The sequence below is a fragment of the Stegodyphus dumicola genome, chromosome 5 (genome assembly GCF_044657685.1).
Source record: "Stegodyphus dumicola isolate Sdum_Otavi_A_Nest chromosome 5, ASM4465768v1".
Classification (NCBI taxonomy): domain Eukaryota; kingdom Metazoa; phylum Arthropoda; class Arachnida; order Araneae; family Eresidae; genus Stegodyphus; species Stegodyphus dumicola.
Genome location: NC_140772.1, coordinates 44,102,410 through 44,121,833, shown reverse-complemented (window position 1 = coordinate 44,121,833; position 19,424 = coordinate 44,102,410). Strand labels below are relative to the sequence as shown.

General features: G+C 34.7%; 1 protein-coding gene across 1 annotated transcript in view; it reads left to right on the top strand.

The window, feature by feature from the left end:
* Window positions 1-19,424, top strand: part of LOC118187773 (putative polypeptide N-acetylgalactosaminyltransferase 9) — a 907,951-nt gene that overhangs the window by 122,656 nt on the left and 765,871 nt on the right. The window contains exon 2 of the mRNA XM_085816616.1: window positions 15,440-15,654. The gene's annotated coding sequence lies outside the window, so the exon portion shown is untranslated. The remainder of the gene's footprint in view (window positions 1-15,439; window positions 15,655-19,424) is intronic.

Sequence of the window (19,424 nt, the reverse complement as noted above, 5' to 3'; positions counted from 1 at the left end):
AGAACGGTATCGATGGATTCGGAGAAATTTTTGGAATCCGAGGATACGCGTCTCAAATTTCAACTCATTAATTATATGTATACCTGATATGATTTTGATTAACCTATGTTTTCCGTTTTATTGTAGTAAAATATATGAAGAAAATGTTGCTAAATAAGACCCAGTTGAACTTTCAGTAAAATAATAATAATAATAAAACTCATGGGATGAATAGTCACATTTATTACTGCTTCTTTATCCACTAATGATAGGTTTAAGAGTAACTGCCTTGTTAAATTACGTAGGAATATCTAAATTCTTTCACTTTCAGTCCTCAGAATATAGCTGAAGACATGCCTATTGAATTCTGCTGAAGAAGTATGTGAAGAAAATGATGTACACATTGTTTACAAAACACTGAACTTCACACTCTCGTAAACGATAAATAAATTTAGTTAAAAATGAAAAAAGAACAATATATTAAATTTGCGCATAATTGAGTTATATGTATAAACACTTAATTATCATTATATGTTTTGTTTTGTTTTGTTTTATACGGGCGCAGCCCTGCCGCCTGGTTTGTTGAACCTTATGAAGAAAAGCAGGCGCAACCTTTCCTTATCATTATATGTATTAAATTTTGTGCATTATACACTGGTGTGCAAAAATTAAGGACGAAGTCGAAAAATTACCATATCAGCTGAACGAAGAGGCAGAGCGGACAGAAAGACCAATCAGGAGATTAAGTAAGGTGATGTAACGTAGCAAAGGCATTAGTAAGTACAACTAAGTACAAGTATAAAAGTACAATAGGTGTAAGGTGATGTACGGTAGCACATGCTCAGATATGCAGGTAGACGTAATGGGGGAGTGTCTGAGTGGTATAAAGCATGTTGTCGGTGTAAGATCAGTATTTCTGGCAAAGAGATTGCTCGCCGTGTAGCAGTTAAAATCACACCGAGTTGCTGCCTCAGCGAGAAATAGCAAATAATCAATCTGTTAGACGACATCTGGATGCTTTTACCCGAGGTCGAATCATTGGGAAGTTGGAGGAAGGCCGCAGTGTGACAAGTGTGGCTGCAGAGTTCGGAATTGCTCACAGCATCGTTTCACGACTTTGGAAACAATTTCAAACTACAGGAACAGCTAGCTACCCGGAGGTTTAGTAGTGGTCGTTCACGAGGAACCACACCCGCAGATGACCGGTATATTGCCTTACAGGCCAGAAGAAACAGGCGGCAGACAGCGGGAGAAATCGCTAGACACACGACACAGACGACTGGACGACCGATATCGCGTTTTACCGTGGCCAGAAGACTGCACAGTGGTGGTCTGTTTGCACGACGCCCTGTACGGTGTGTACCTCTAACGCCTGCCCATCGGAGAAGGCGTTCTCTGTGGTGCCGGGAACACCGGAATTGGAGAGACAATGAATGGGGACGAGTACTCTTTATAGATGAGAGATGATTCAGTCTGAGTAGCGATTCTCATCGCATACTCATCTGGAGAGAGCGGGGAAGCCGCAATCATCCTTCGAACATCATTCAAAGGGACAGGTATGGAGGTGGCGGTGTTCTCGTTTGGGGAGGCATCATGCTTGGTAGTCATACAGACCTTCACATCTTCGACGCAGGTTCAATCAACGGGACCCGTTATTGTACCGAGATTCTTCTTCCATATGTGCGTCTTTTTAGAGGCGCTATGGGTCCGCAGTTCCTTTTCATGGACGACAATGCACCGTGTCATCGCACAGTAGCTGCCGAACAGCTCTTAGAGAGTGAGGATATTGAACGTATGGATTGGCCGGCACGATCTCCAGATCTCAATCCCATCGAGCATGTATGGGATTTTCTAGGCAGACGCTTGACAGCTCGTACCTTACCACGAGTAACGATTCCGGAGCTTCGATTGGCGCTGCAAGACGAATGGGCAGCAATACCTCAACAACTCATTGACACCCTCATTCTCAGCATGGGCAGACGCTGTGAAACCTGCGTAGCAGTCAGGGGAGATCATATCCCCTATTAAAGACCGGATGTTTCTTGCTGGAAACCCATCACAGGGATGTTTCGGCCTTCAGTCGCATTGCGCTCCATGCTACTTTTTCAATAAAGCTTCTTTTTATCCCTCTGATTTCTCTTTTAGTAAGTGTTGCTTACATTACTCATGTCCTTACGTATTGGGGATCTTACGGTATTAAATGCGTTGATTTGAAAAGCTTTTGTACAAAGTTATATTGAAAAAACCGCCTCGTCCTTGATTTTTGCACACCAGTGTATATTGCGTTTTGTCTAATGCCTTTTATTTATATAATGTTTAGAGTAAATGCGTAAAAAAGATTTCTAATTTGAATTACTGAGTAATTTTTATATTATAGGTTCTTGTGCGTCATAAATATTTGAATCTTCCATTGGAGAAGTTTTTATTTTCTATATACCGTAAATGGCGTTAATCATGCTCTTAACGTTTTATTCCTTTGTGTTAATGTAAAGAAGAACTTTTTATTCCTTTCGACTTTTTAACAAACCTCTGGAGGTATTCTCAGGAAGCATTAATAAAGGTATATTTAAAAACTATAACTTGTTAATCGTTCCTTATTAATGTACCCACAGCTGAAGCAAAAATAAGGCGTGCTTCATTTTCTATAGCGTCACATAATTTACCTGAGTACATTAATTAATTCAGATAATGTGTTTTAGAATACATTTCTTGAAGGTCTTCAGCAACTTATGCAAAACGCGTAACCTTTCTTCTTATCGCCTCCATTAAATTCAGTAAAACTATCGCGTGTATCCCCGAAAGTATCGTCATATGCACCTTCCCAACACCCGTTCGTTCCCAAACTTGCCTCACCTAACATCCATTTCTTTAATTTCATGGGTTTATAATGAGGTAGGGCGTCCAAAACAAGCCTGAACATTCCCGCATGACAAGGATCGCAGACCGAAAGGCAATCAAATTGCCTCAGAGAGTGCTGTCGACATGTTGCTCGGGTTGCGAAAGCTACGATGGCTAATTAAATTCATGGAACTTCATGCATGGTTTGTGGGGCTTCTTTTGCGTCCCCTTACACAGTCGCTCTCTTGCCATCGCATTAAATCATTCATAATAAGTTAATTATCACAAAGGGATCTGGAGAGAGTATCTTCCTCTTGTGTTGCTTCTTGTTGTTGTTTTGGCAGGTATAAATATGCAAAGAGCGTTAGTGGGAACTGATCGCTGTCCTTATGGCTTCTCTTCCAGAAAAGAAATATTCCAGTCCTTGATGTTGTTTAATTATTATAGCGACTTCATATTCTTCAGGGTACTGAATGACACTGCCATTGATAGCTTTAATAAAATAGGTACTAAGCGGATTACAAAACGCTAGTAAGAAATGGGGAGAATTATATTCACGGCGCAAAAGAGAAATAAATGCTTATAATTTATTACATAAGCTTTAACGTATGCCATTGATACAGCTTTCTTCTTAGTCTATTATTTCCTTCATTAGTAGCTACATGTTCGAAATATATTTCATTGCCAATATAGAATAATTCGTTCGTTCGAAGGAAATATTCATAAAGTGAGTTGTAAACATTTAATACTAGATGTAGCTGAAGGTATTTTTGGATGAAATAGGAATATTTATTGACTTTGAGAGAGTGTACGTTTAGCCCAAAGATATTGTTCATTGTCAAGACAGATACGTGTAGGCATTAAAAATGTATCTGTTTCTCATCTGGGAAGAGAAATTGCCTGCAGATAATAGTAATTTTTTTTTTATCGACGAAAATCAATTATTTACTTGTGATGGTAAGGAAAAGTAGTGTTTGGAGAAGAGAAATGGTTTATTATCTGTTAGCTATTATTGGACTTAAATTCCTTAATACCGATGTTAGACATGCACTTAAGTATTTTAAAAAATCTGATATAAACTCTGACATAAAAATCTGACGACATAACTTCCATGTACGGCCTATTAAATTATACACATTTTTGCTGCACTTCGCTTAAACTTATTTCCCCGAATTTCATTAGAGATATATTTTTCATTTAATCAATACCGTTTTCTCTTCGTTCGGTGCACAAAACTAAAAGCCAGCTTTCGGTGCCCCCTGTGCAAAAAGACACTGAATTTGGTGCACCAACTGACTTAATTCACTGTTCTAATAGGAGTTTGAAATGTAAACAAATGGCTGCCTCGTTAGACCTAGCAACACTTAAACATTTAAATTGTTGATAATTCTACAACTGTTGCTTGCAGATCAAGTAAAGGCATAAAAACCCTAACCGGAACATTAAGAGCAACATAATTCAATCACTTTTAAAGCAAAAAATGCAGAATTTATCAACACATAAGAATAAAAAATGGAGCTCATCGAGCTGAGTAAGAGGATGGGTGTATATATATATATATATACACCTACCCTCTTACCCAGCTCGGTGGTATATATATATATACATATATATGCGATGTATCAGCTTTTGTACAGAATAAATAGATCGTTGAAGAAATATAGATGTAGTCGTAGCTTAAATTATCAGACGATAAGTTTAAAAAACAGGATCCATTTATTATTGGTCAGGAGAAATAGCAGTTACAAAATCATATTTCTGGAGTAAATAAAAAGAATTACTAATAACTTTTTGTATGAAGTTTACTACATCGTTATATTTAAGAAAAAGCCCCCCGATATTCCTTTGCGAGACCTTTTATAGCCTCTGGAAAGGCGGAGCTTCCAAGAAATGACGTCAGCCTCGTCAGCCAATCGAGTTCCCTTTAAATATTTCCAGAACATTCTACAACTGTACGTGTAGAAAAGGGGGGAAAAACAACTTGACTACGGGGCTGTGGATTTAATTCCACGTACTTTCTAATAAGAGAACGTCGCCATTAAAAATGAAAAGAACATACAGTTAGAATTTTAAGTGTATTCTTGACTATGGAATTTTATTATTACATTATATATACATTTTGTGTATACAGACACATATATACATTTGGTGCAGACAATTACAACAAAAAAGAGGTGCACAACTAGATGTTATGGCAGTCTCATATGCAAAATTTCAACGTTCTACTTCTAATCGTTTTTGAAATATACGCATACGTACGTAAGTACACATACGTAGGTCTGTATAGACGTCACAAAAAAGTCCCTTCTGAATCCATTTAGAATCCATTTTAGAATCCGTTTTGGAAAAAAAAATACTCCTTTAGTGTATCCGTACGTACAGATATCACGCATAATCGTTCAAATGGATTCTTGAGCGGTCAAAAGTGATACTTCCGTTGAAATATGATACTCGAAATTTTTTCCGATTACAATACTAATTTTACTTCGTACAAGGAAGTAAAAAGATACACAGAATTGTAAGAAAACAATTGGAATACTGAGGATTCCAGGGTTCTTTAACAACAAATTTTTAAATATGATGTCCGTAGGACAAAATCTGCAATTTAAACTACTAAGAATTTAATAAGTTGATAAAAGAAGGTCTTCCATACGTAAACGTGTAAGCTTAACGGAGATATTCTGTAACCAGTTTACTGAGTTAGATAATGTTTCGATGCCAGATGTGACGTTTTGCTTTTGAGAAAAGTTAAGGACCAATTATCAAGCAAAATTTGCCCATTTTAAAGATTAATAATTTTGTCTTGACGATAACATCATTCATTATTAAGGAGCTTGCTGAAAATATTCATTAAAAATATCTTTGTGGTTTTCTAAATGTATGAAATGTTTTACTGAATAAAGTTTAAATACGCTGCTTAGCATTTTATTTTAAACTAAATATAAAAGTTATTAGTATGCGTCTCTTAATAAAAAAACTAATTTCATTATTACTGAGTTCCCCACCCAAAGTGCTTATACTATTTTTATAAGGTTATTTATTTTATGTTGAGAAACGTGTTAGAAATATATATAGACTCCTGGATAAGTAAAATATAATTTGTAGTAACATTTTCTAAACAACTTTTCTATATCTAGTTTACAGACAAATATTTGTGATGACAAGATGGTTCTGTAGACAAATCCCTTTTGCAGAACAAAGAGAACGGATTTTCTATGCCTTCGTGTATTTTCATTACTGATATGCAGTCAAATATTTGCTATTATTTCCATTTTCTGAGTGTCGTCGTTTGTTGTCGTCATTTGGAAGTATGTGAATGTTCATTAAGAATATGTGGATATATTAAGTTATATTTTCAAGTATATTGAGTTCGAGAGACTATTCGAAGTATATCGATTCAAGTAAATCAATGTAAATCAATTTGGCAGCAAGTCTTTCAACTTCGAAAAGCGGAAGTATTCATAAGGGAAATCTTGTGTGAGGTTTCTTTGAAGTAGGTAGAATTTCCTGCAAAAATAACATCAAAATAAATTTTCTCTGCCCTAAGTTTATACGTAAATTTGAAATTTTGTAACTTGATTTACACGGAGTAAAAGACCAAGGAATGCTGTAAATTTCCGAAAAACTTGAATTCAAGAATGATATTAAAGCAAATAAGTACAAATTTTATTTAATAAGAAAACTAATTTGATAATATAAAAAATAACTCTAGAAATAAATTAGGGGAAATTATAGTTTTCGAAAAATTAAATTGGTGTATTTCAGTTATCGTATATGTTTTTACTTCCTTGTACGAAGTAAAAAGGAAGTATTGTAATCGCGAAAAGTTTCAGGCAGCATATTTTAACGAAAATATCCATTTTGACCGCTATCGAATCCAATTTAACGATGTTTTTGCGTGATATCTGTACGTAAGGACAGAATAAAAGACTCTTTTCCTCCAAAAAAATTATAAAACTTCTTTAAAATTAATTCTGAAGAGAATTTTTCGTGGCGTCTGTACGTACATACGTACGCACGTATCTCGCATAACTCAAAAACGAGTAGCCTCAGAACGTTGAAATTTTGTGTATAGGACTGCTATAACTCGTATTTGGGTTGCAAACGGAAGCACCAAACGTATATAAATATATTTATATATGTATCCACTCTGTTACCCGGCTCAGTGATCTCAGTTTCTTTACTCTTATATCTTTGTAAATTGTACATTTTTTGCTTTAAAAATGATTGTATTATGTTGTTTTTATCTTCCGGTCAAGGTTTTTATGACTTTAGTAAATCTCTATGCAATAATTTTAGAATTATCAACAATTTTAAAGTTGTTTAAGCGCCGCTAAGCCTAATCCTTTTCTTGATGGCGGCCATTGTTTGTTTACATTTGAAACAGCAGACTAGTGGATTTGTTTCCAATCTAGAGAAACGTAGCTTCGCAACAACAAAGGTAACGCCTTCATTTATTATTGCCAATTAAATCATGCTTAATCGTTTTCTGGAATTGTTGCGAGGAAATAAGTGTTTAAGATTTACTTCGTAATTTTTTAATATAGATATTTTGAGTTTTTATGTATTTTTGCCTTCTCGCGAAGTGAGAACTGAATTAATTGGATGAGAAATACTCAATCGTCTGTGAAAAACGTTTTCTTTTTTGTTTTATTTGCTTAATTTCTTTTATACATAGTTCTAGCTTTATTATAGTATTTGAATAGAACATGTGGCAACGATTAGATAATTCTTTAAATGATATACATTTTGTGCATTCTGAGTTATAATATGAACGAAATATAATACTGTTAAGTGAATCTAGCGCCAGAGTGTCGCTATGGTAAACAAATACTAGAGTGAATTTTAAAGAATGCATTTATTCTATTGTGGTTTATGCGCTGTCGGCGAAGTAGATTTAATTCAATTCAATAAGTTTAAATGAAATGCAAGAAAAAATGCGTATAATTTAATATTCCGTACAAGCAAGTCATGTAGTGTACACATGATTTTTTTTTTGAATTAGCTATGATAGAGATACGGAAAGGGCTAATTACAATAGCTGTATAATTAATCTTATCAAAATAGTAGCATAAGGAATACAAATTACCTGGTTTGTTTTGAACATAATGTGTTCTATAAGCCCGCTTATTCCGAAAATTAGTTTTGAGTTCCTAGCAAAGCTCAGACAGTGTAAATCTTACAAGAGGTAGTTTTGATTTGTATGTCAGCGAATATCAAATGGTCAGGAGTTGAATAAGATGTAGACTAGTAGTTGTTAACCTATTTTGCCACCGTGTAACCCTTTCACTATTGCTAGATCATTATTCCCTTCCTTTCCCAAACTCGAAAAATACATACCGTATGTACAAAGTGAGAGGAAGACAGAGAGAGAGATTTATATTATTTTTAAAAGCGTTTTATAATTAAACAATAAAAAGTGTGAAAAATTTTGATAAATACCAAAATTTAAAGTAGCTTTTTATATTTATAAAATAAAACTAAACGTTCAGGAGCTAAATAAATGACTGACCGCCTTACCCGCGGAATTATGAAATTCTCCAGTGTTAGAGAACAGACTACGGACATTATTTGGCATGCGTGTGTCCGTGAAAACACATGCCAGGTACAAACGTTATTTGGCATGTGTTTTTACTGCATACTCGTAACACATGCGTTTAGTGTTTTTACTGCACACTCGTAACACATGCACACTAGTTGTCGAATGAATAGGATTGAATCTTAGAGAACGGAACCCATCAGTGCCAAATCTGACCACTAAACACCGATAGTTCGACCGAAGTTCAACTTTGATGAAGGAACAGGCAGCATAAGAGTGTTTTTGTGTTTTCCTCACGTGTAAGACGAATACGAATCAGTTTCTTCAGAAAGTCCTTTACGAAAGCATCCTTTTCTCAGGCAAAAAGTCTTAGTTAATCCAAATAATCAACAGAAAATGGCCCCCCCCTGGTCTGCTGACTGTATTTGCGTTTTCTGTTTTCGCACTATTAAAATACGAGTCAGGTTCACTTAAAAAGTTCTCCATCAAGGCATCTTTTTTTCAGGCAGATATCCTCGAATTTTATGTAATAAATGATCAAACTCACAAAAAATTGTCGCTTGCAAAGTTCTTTACATATGTTTGTGGAAGATTCCTACGTATGTGATATTCATGATTAAATTTCGAATGAAGTTGAGTAGAGTCATCTTACAAGTATAGATAGCCTACAGGTAACGACTAAGAGCAAGTGTAGCTCTTCTTCATGATTAAGTGTACTTTTAACGGACTGGACAAGTAATAACAGCATAAAAGACAAAATCTTTTCACATGTATGGTTTACAGAGGCTAAGTCTTATAATGTGATGAGTATACAGCAGGAGGCTGAAATCGTCCCAAAATTTTTAGGTTTATTTTACTAGCACATTATAAAAAACTCAAAATTTCTAATGTTGAATCTTTCTCGTGGTTCTATCTTTCCGTCAACTCCAGTAGAAAATGCAGATTAGGTGAGTTAAGATAATAAGTGAGAATCTAAGTCAGAACGAGAATGTTGGCAACATCAGCCCAAAATACTGTAATTATTGTATTGTTATGAAATGTACAGGTGCGGTGAGATGGCTTCTCCGCAAAGCAGTTTAGGGTTGCCATAAAATGGCAAAGGAGGGCACGGTTGCCACATTTGGCGGGAAATCGCCCATTTGGCGATATTTGGCGACAAAATTCTCGATATACCAAAGACGGTTGGAGAACCTTCTGGAACGAATTCTTACCGGTTTAGCTCAGAATGTTCCCGAACACAAGCCGAAAGCTATATAAACCCTGCTGGTCCGCAGTCAGTCAGTGTGCTTCATCCAGAGGAAGTGTGTCTCTCATCGAGAGTGTGTGAGCCTCGTCTAGCGAGTCAATCCTTGCGGAGTCGATCGAGTTGACAGCCGGGCATCGAGTGCCGAGTGGGTCGTCGAGTCCACTGAAGGAGTCTGTTAGAGTATTGCGGTTAGTGCATCGTCGAGAGAGCGTGTTGAGCTCCGGGAAAGACTGAACCGAAGAGTCAGGAGCTGTGCTCGTGTGTCGTCGAGTGCATCACGAGTTGTAGCGTGGAGAGTCTCGAGAGTACGTGGAGTTCTGAGAACGACCAAGGAGAGTCGGGAGATGTACTCCAGAAAGCAGAGTCGGGTGCTTTGCAGGAAGCTGTCTCCACCGTGATAGCCTGATAACCTGAAGGCTGTGTCGCTGATTGTGTCAGCATGTTTATAGTAGACCTTTGACGACTGTAAAACGTATTTTGGAGTTGTCCTGACAAAACTGGCTAATAAAGTGTGTTTCGATATTTCATCGTTATTCAGTCCAAATCTACGAACCCCGTACGAACGCGAAGGAAGAAAATAACACGTAACAACTGGTGTCAGAATAATCAGAAGAGAGAGAAATTACGTAACTGTGTTTTACCTACCGTTGGGCTGTGCTGATTGATGATGAATTCATTATTTTGGCTCTAATTTGATATTTGATTTACAAATCATGGAACAGTGGTACATAATCAGCCCCGCAAAAAGTCAGATTTTTAAGTTTCGGTTAAAATGTCAATTTCCTATTTTCAAGACGAAGGGAAAAAATAAATAAATAAAAAGAATAAAAAAAAAAAACCAGGAAAGATTCAGATTTTAACTTTCGCCCTAAAGGGTTTGTTTGTTAAGTTTTTTAACGCTGTCATTGAGCTTTGCAGTCTACAAGTCTGCTGTTGCTCTCCTGTTAATCCATTTTTGTCTTTTTTAGCTTGACTATTAAGCATTATTTTCTTCTCTTTTACGCCATGTACAATTCAGCAACAAAAATTAAATACATTTTAAAAGCAACATAGCAGTATATCTTTCGAATTTCCGATTTAGCTTTTTGTTTCTAATTTTTTAGTCTTTTCTCATTTCATCATATCAATGCTCAGATTTCTTAGTAAGATAGCTTGGAAACCTCTTTTGTCTTTTCATTGTTAACGTTTTGTGTATTAACTTCACTTATTGAATATCACGTTCTTCGCACTTAATATATGAAAACAGCATATCTTTAAAATTTTCGATAGGCAGGCTCGCACGAAGGAGATAAAAATGCTTTCTTTCGAACAATATCGCACTGCTCTTTTTCAAATCGTTTAGTTCTTTAAAAAGATTAAATAAGATGAAAAATATTAAATAGATATTAAAACAAATTCGAAACTCAAAATTTGGTCTTCCAGGTGCATATGTTCGGGTGGAGGACTATGTTACTCAAAATTTGATGTATCTAGGTACCATTGTCTTTTAACAGTGCGAGGAACATTTCATGCAGATTCTTCAGTATTTCATTTCTTTAAAAATAATGCAAAACAGTAATATTTGGTGGCAACAATCTGAAAAGGGATACACCCTTTTATAGGGATACAACGCAAAATCCCTAATAACAGCCCTTTTGAGCTAACGCCGCTTTTGGGCTAATAAATGTTTGGATCTTTTCCGTGGTTGAAAGAAAGAGCAAAAGAGTTTTCTATATGAAGGTTTAATGCACTAACTGTGTACTTCTGACGACAAAACGTACTTTCTTCGTCAATTTAATTCGACCTTTGTAAAAGTTTTCTCAATACGAGGAATATATCTTTACATTAATAAAAAGAAAAAGCGAAACAGAATGCCATACTTTAAAAGCGTTTTGCTGCCAATGCTTACTTTGAAAGCATGAACACTGTTATGAAAGATTTGAGCAATATGTTGAATTTCACACTGACCAACAAACAACGTTGCCTCATATACGTCTTTGCATAGAAAATTGTTGGGTGCTTGTCTGGGAAAAGATTCACATGTTTATTTTACAATTGCTGTCATAACTTTCACATGTTGACGGATTTTTAAATAAGAATAGGACGAGAATGTATCTAACAGTTGAGGAGGACTACCTAGTGTTCAGATTAAGTGTAATTAGCTTGCAATCTTACAAAATGACATTTGAAATTATATATTATGCAAGCGATTCGAAATAAAACTGAATAACGTTATATCTGAAATGTTATCGAGACAAAATATACCACTGAAAAATGTACCAGACTCTCGTATTCGGTGCTAAAATGAGTTCGATTCCTCCAGCATCTGAAATACACCCAGCTATTTTATATTTCTTCCGCCAAGCTATATTAAATCGTATATGAGTGCATACTTTACAAACCGTAGCATTCCCTGTAATAATTTCTCGGTATTCAGTTCTAAATTTTCGCCTCCTCCTCCTTCTGCTCACTCCTTGTCGGAAAATCCTCTCGGACGATCATGGAATGCTGGGCATTCTGAAAAGGTTATGCTAAACTCCACTAAACGATTACGCGAGGAATTTTGTGGTTTATATGGAAGTTCCAAGCAGAACTTTTCAGATATTTCCAGACGGATTGGTAGATGCAATTTTCGCGGGAAAGCATGCTTGAAGAATTTAATTTTGGCGATTGGGGATTCGAGAGTTCTCGAAAATATATGGAAGGGCTTTTGAGAGATTTTATGATATCTTTTAAGATTTTTAGAAAGAACATGAGCATATACAACCGGCAGTGTGACTCGAAGAGTTTTATTGATATAATATTTCTGCACTTGTGCAAGACTCCCAAGTTTGATGCATACAAATCGAAAATATTTTCGATTCCTTAGAATGTTTCGGAAGAATTATTTATTTTGAATCGTTGTGTGACTCGAAATGTGGGAATTGTGGAAATATTGAACAAAAATGAGGTATGTCTCTTTCCTATACACTTAAGTATCTTGAAAGGTTAACTGAATGCAATATGAATAAAATTTCTGCTATTACTATTTCTGCTATTATTACAACAGCAACTTTTATTTAGCAATTTCTAAAGCTAATATCGATATTGAATGCTGAATGTAAAGCGTACGTACCCTGAGAAGAGCAATTAAATGAGAAAAACTTGAATAACCCAGGAAGAAAAGTATTTTTAAGAGTAGAAAATTTTATACGCTGGCTAAAAAAGACTTAAAAGTCAAAATAAAAAAGCTGTTTTGTCTAAGCGCGAAGAATGCTTTTTAAAGTACTTAACGTTTCATTTATTATTGATATCAGGTCTTGCTACTATTAATTAAATTTGTTACTATCAGTTACTTGTTACTATTAATGACTGATTTTTTTTTGTGTTAAATTTGTTAAATTATTTCACTTGGTTTTGATAATAATTTTAGATTTACTATTAGTATATTTACTTGTTATTCCTTTTATTAATTTATTTAATTTTTATTATATTTGAAGTTTTACCTCATTATTTAATTATCATAACAATTTAATTTGTTAAAGTTAGAAATTTTTTCCTTACTTTTAACTTTAATCGAAGAATTTAATTGAACTGTAAATTGTTTAATTAATTAATTAATTTATTTTTGTTCATTTCTCCCTACAGTCTTCCATACCGGCTCGCGCTTCTAATTTTAGAAACTGAACCATAAAATACTTTTATTCGATGCCATGAATTCTGACTTTTTGAGTTTGCTATGACTTTATTTCTCTGACTCTTTGTTTGAGAGAACTTTCTAGAGGCTTTGTTTGAATCTCTGCCTTATTGAATAATGAAGGATTCTTACTAGGACTCTTCACAGAGGGCTTGCATAGACTTACATGAGATTTATAGCTAGAACTCGAATGTAAATTTTGTGGCTGGTTAATTATTACTATAAAACTTCCATATTGGGGTGATCCTCAGTAAAACTCACATATAACATCCATCCTTAATAAGTTTCGGCTTAGTAAAGTCACACTTCACCCCTTAATTTCTCCAAACAGTGTACTTTCAATAGACAACAAGTTGCTTATTTATAAAACCGTATTGCGTCCCATACTAGGCTATGCCTGCCCGGTGTGCATATTTATGCAAAACGTATAGAAAAAAAATGCAACAGGCACAAAATTGTGTCCTAAGACAGGTTACAAATTCGAAATCAAAAGTTATATGAAGAACTGGGTATAGAACAACTTAAATGTTTTTACTGCCGGATCACCCGGAACTTTTGCTAATATGAACAACCCAGTTATAAGGATTTACGATTACGACTTTAATGACACATAGTAAAAGGCATATGGCCATACTAAGTACTCATATTGTAAAACGTATTTAATCTGATATGTACCTCTTAATATTGTGTTATAGATTTAAGGTTTAATTATTACTAGTGGACCAAGAGACTCACACTACTTTGCCTACTTTTTATATGAAAGTTTTTTCTGCATCAGGCTATAGCCAGCTCATTCCTCCTTTCTCGGCCTTCCCAGATAGCATTTCAAATCTACTGAAACTTGACGCAGACTTTAGTCTTTTTAGAAATTAATCTTTTAATTTCTCTCTTATCTTATATCTATTCTTACAACTTTAAAATATGTTAAAAACATGATTTAATTATATATATATTTGTAATAATAAAATTCCATAGTCAAGAATACAATTAAAATTATAACTGTATGTTCTTTTAATTTTAATGGCGACGTTCTCTTATTTGAAAGTACGTGGAATTAAATCCACAGCCCCGTTGTCAAGTTGTTTTTCCCGCCTTTTCTACACGTACAGTTTTAGAATGTTCTGGAAATATTTCAAGCAAAGTGGATTGGCTGACGTCATTTCTTGGAAGCTCCGCCTTTCCAGAGGCTATAAAAAGACTCGCAAAAGGAATATCGGGGCTTTTTTCTTTAATGTAACAATGCAGTAAACTTCATACAAAAAGTTATTAGTAATTCTGTTTTATTTACTCCGGAGATATGATTTTTGTAATTGCTATTTTCTCCTGAAATATAATAAATGGATCCTGTTTTTTAAAACTATCGTCTGATAATTTAAGCTACGACTACATTGACGATTCTTCAACAATCTATTTATTCCTGACAAAAAGCTGGTACATCACATATATATATAAATTCTAAATATATACTAGTTATTCATGACAGTATTCGAAATAACATATCTGTTCTACAAGGGGTAGGGTCCTTCACCCAGGCATCGTGGTGCTACACCGTTTCCCCAGTGCGTCATAAACTTCCGAGTGCTGTCTCTCTAAGTGAAAGAGAGTTTCATGAAAGATTAGCAATGCCCTCGCGGAACTCGAACCTGAACCTCTCGAATGCACGCCAAGTGAGCTCTCACGAAGGCATGCAGGCATGTAGAAAGGAGAGAAAATGTACCTTATAATACATCTAATGGAAAGGATGGAGTTTCATGAAAGATTAGCAATGCCCTCGCGGAACTCGAACCTGAACCTCTCGAATGCACGCCAAGTGAGCTCTCACGAAGGCATGCAGGCATGTAGAAAGGAGAGAAAATGTACCTTATAATACATCTAATGGAAAGGATGACTTCTCAAAGAAGTTTATAGGGGAAACTGGGTAATATTCACACTATACACTGGGAAAACATAAAAATTTCTGCAGATCTTTTAGAATAGAAACCAAGTTGAATTACTGTTACTCAGGGGCCGCTCATAGTGGCCGCTTGTGGTGCCATCTTTACATCTGAAAAACTGTCTTATAAAAACCTTTATTAAGATTTTTAATAATATTTGTATTGATTATTGTTTATTGGAATTTTAAGTAAAATTTTCTTTTTCTTTCTTTTTTATGCTTGCCTCGTTTGGAATTTGGAATCTGAAGAAGCCAGTTTGCTTAAATTTGGACCCGCCTAATTACTATCGGCAGACAAGAGAGTAAAAAAGTGAGAGTTAGAAAGAGATTTAAAGGTTATTAGTTATTAATCTACCGCCAAGCTATTGCAGCAGTGCCATATTTGGAATTCTTCGAATACGGAAGCATCTGGGAGAGTCTGATTTCTCTGCGGAAGTGGGAAGTGTGAACGAGAACTATTTCATGTAAGGCAACTGGTTAAATTTATTTGTTATTGTATTAATAATATCTTAATTTTGTTTTCTTTCAGAAAGCTAGGAGCAGATTTAAGCTGTGCGTAGTTATAATTCAAGTTGAGTTTACGTTAAAGAATAATTTTAATTGATTTTGTAATTATTTCTTTTTATTACTTAAATGATTTTGTGTCAGTTTTAGGAAGTTAATTTCTTTAAAATCATATTTGCTTAAAATGTTTTAGAAAATTCTTAGTTTGACACCATCAAATTCTTAGGTATTCCTAGCAAGTAAAATTTGCTTTTTTTACTCATTTAAAATATTTTATCCCGAAGTTGATGTGTGCTGATTTGTGTTGTAATAAAACAATACACGGGAAAATAATCCACATTCGGTGCGGAGTTTAGAATGTGTATAAACTGACTTTCTTAAAATTATGTTTAGCCGATTGGAATAATTATTGTATTTCCATAGCAAGACAAAAGACAAATATTTTACAGGAATGCATTTAAAAAATGCAACACAAAGTCAAAAAGTCAATGTCTCTCCGGGATACCGGTACTCTGGTATCTCACCATGTCTGAAACTCGCGTAACGCCGAGTATCTCGTAACGTGAGGCATACTCATTTCTTCCCTAAAGCGAGAAGTCCTGGTTTTTTAAGATGACAATATGGTGTAGGTGATTCACTAGGCAGTCGTATTTAACAATAAATCTAAATTGTGCTGCTTCTATTGAACAAGATATTTTTAATTAAAATGTTTTCCTAGGTTCTGGAAGAGATATGAACAAATAACTATCAATTCTACCTGTTTCGCTTATTTCCGAAAACGTAAAAAAAACGCAAAGATATCATAAAGAAAAATTATTTTTGTTAATCATTAAGATGCTATTAAAAGTCATTCAAGAAAATGCTTCATTTTTTAGATACTTTCCTGGAAAATATGACAAAATGATTGCTTATTATAAGAATACTTTCTTGGAAAATATAATATACTGATTGCTTATTTTTAGAGACAAGAGCTCTTTTTCCTTCCACAGCCATGTTTCATGTTAGAGAGCACTTTTATAATCAATACGAAAATAAATTGTAAATTTAAATTATTTTATTATCTGAAAACCATATTTGTTTAAAACAATTTTTATAATAAGGTTTTAAGCCAGAAGTATTGGATCATTAGTCTGTCCACAATAGCAAAAATAATTTTTAACTTCTAAAATATTAGCTTTTCGCATTTATTTGGTGAATTTAATACCATTTTATTCAAGGAGTTCTTTTTGGACCTCTAAACAGACACAGAAAAAGATGTCATTTAGACGTCTAAACAGACACAGAAAAAGATGTCATTTAGACGTCTAAACAGACACAGAAAAAGATGTCATTTAGATCTCTAAACAGACACAGAAAAAGATGTCATTTAGACCTCTAAACAGACACAGAAAAAGATGTCATTTAGACCTCTAAACAGACACAGAAAAAGATGTCATTTAGACCTCTAAACATTTAAGATGTGGCTTGTTTAGGGACCATTCAGCTACATCCATATAAAATTTTTGATAAATTTTGTGAAATAATTTGAGATTTTAAAGAGAAGCATTTTTATTTTGAAACATAATTGACTCACAGAAAACTGTCCTTTAACAGTAAGGAGAGAATTTTTCTCCAAAATAGTTCTGTAATATTTTATATTTGCCTTTCGAATGCATAAATAATAATGTGCAGCAAACCGAGAAATGATGTGCAATTCCAAAACATAACTCTAAGCGAATGGTGATTAAGACAGAATGTTTAAAGCACTTTCTCTTTTAGTATGTAAATAATCTGCGTAATCTTGTATTATTTCCATAAATGATGTTTTCGTTGTTATTGTGGTGTCTATGATAAAGACCTATTAAAATAGTACCATGGGAGAGAAGATGACATTCATGGCAGTCTGCATCGTAGAGGTTTTATCTCTTAAACAAGATCCCAGTTTTTAACAATTCAGCAAGGATTGCCGAAGATTAAAATTGTGTGCTGTTGTCAGTTCTGTGTCCAGGCAGTTATCACAGTTTCTGTAGCTTTTCCTACCCTCTCTGTTAATTTTCAAGCTTCTGTGATCGCCTGACTAGTTCTAAGCCTAACTATGGCTTTAGTTACAAGTCTATCTCCATTGATGTTATGGAGCTGGTGCTTTATTGGAATTGAATGTTCCTTCAGTCTGTGTTTGGCCTTGGCATTTCCGTCCCAGAGGATGACATTTACGTCATTATTATTATTATTGAGATTTCACTTCTTTTACCCAGTTTATCTGATGTAAAGTTTATAACTGACATAAATTTTAGAAAGTTTTAAAGAATCAAAAACAGAGTCAAGGGCGATTGAACAAATGCTTTCTGTAATTGAGGATTTGTTTCATTTTTGCTAGTAAGCATAAAAAATAGTATGAAAACTAACTGTGATATTCTATGGGAATAATTGTCCCATAGAGTTTTTTTTGTCTAGGCTGAATGATTTACGAATGTAATGGTACCTTTTTCAATCCAGAGGAGAAATCCTCGTGCAACGAGGTGCCTTTGTTAATGATTCCGGTTGCAGCCTCGAAGGTCACTTTAAAGGGAGAAAGGGATAAAAGGAGTCTTTTCATCAGGGTCAGAATATGAACACCTTTGTTATGTACGAGTGAAGGAATGCCCTCCCCCCAGGAGTTCAGCGTAGGTAACGACACCAGGAGTTAGTAAGGTGTTGAGCAGCGAGAAAGGAAGGAAGAGAGAGGACTTTCCTGCTGGAGCTATATTGGCCCGCTAGAAGTATACCTCCTCGTGTATAATGTTAATAGCGATAGCGCATTCTTTATGTTAACATATTTCTGAAATTGCGGGACTGAATGTTTCCAAGTACTACATCGTCATGATCTGCAATTAATCTTTTTCTTTTTTTATTAAAACTCATATTATTGTTGGAACATGAGTTAGAAGTTAATTTCAACCCTGCATTACAACCTGGGGTTTGTGTAGCGGTTTCGGCCACTACACCACATAATGAATTTATTTATCAGAAATAATACAAATGAAACAGATAACATTTTTTTTGTCTCCTTGGTCTGGTTGCTGATTCAACCAATTCGATTACAGCTTGCAATTTTGTAATGAGCATAACTGAAGTTGCAAGTGTACAAGTTTAAGACCTTCCACGTTGCCGGAATTAAAAAAAGTCATTCAGCTCGAAATGCGTTTGCTCTATTTCCTCTCCTTGTATTCAGCTGTCAAGGGCGCTCCTGTAAATTGTCTGAATTCTGCCGTACGTTATGGGGGAAGTAGTGTTTGAGCCTCTGCTAAAACAAACAATTTTAACACATTCTATTCATTTTTTCTGAATGTTTGTAGCACCATTTGTCGGTGTGCTTTCGTATTTTAATGAAGTAATTTGTTCTTATTATTTGATGATAAAAACTCAGTTAATTAGAATAATACTGAGAATTCTTAATTAAAGCCTTTATTCTTGAGTATAGTTCAAGGTAGGACAAAGGTTAAGCATAAACCCGAGACATGGAAGTACCCTCCTTTGCTAGTCTATCAGCTATATAATTATATTTTAGATTTACATGAGATGGTATCCATTGCAGATGGAGGACGGAAGAATATGACAAGGTCTTGAGTATATCGGTATCTGCTAATAGCTTGAAGGTTTATACAATTAACTATTAAACAATCTCGGTTTGGATCTTATATGCTTTTGTTTTCCAAAAAACATACTTTGAAATGGAAACACGGTGCATAAGTTCATGCGTTTTTTTATTATA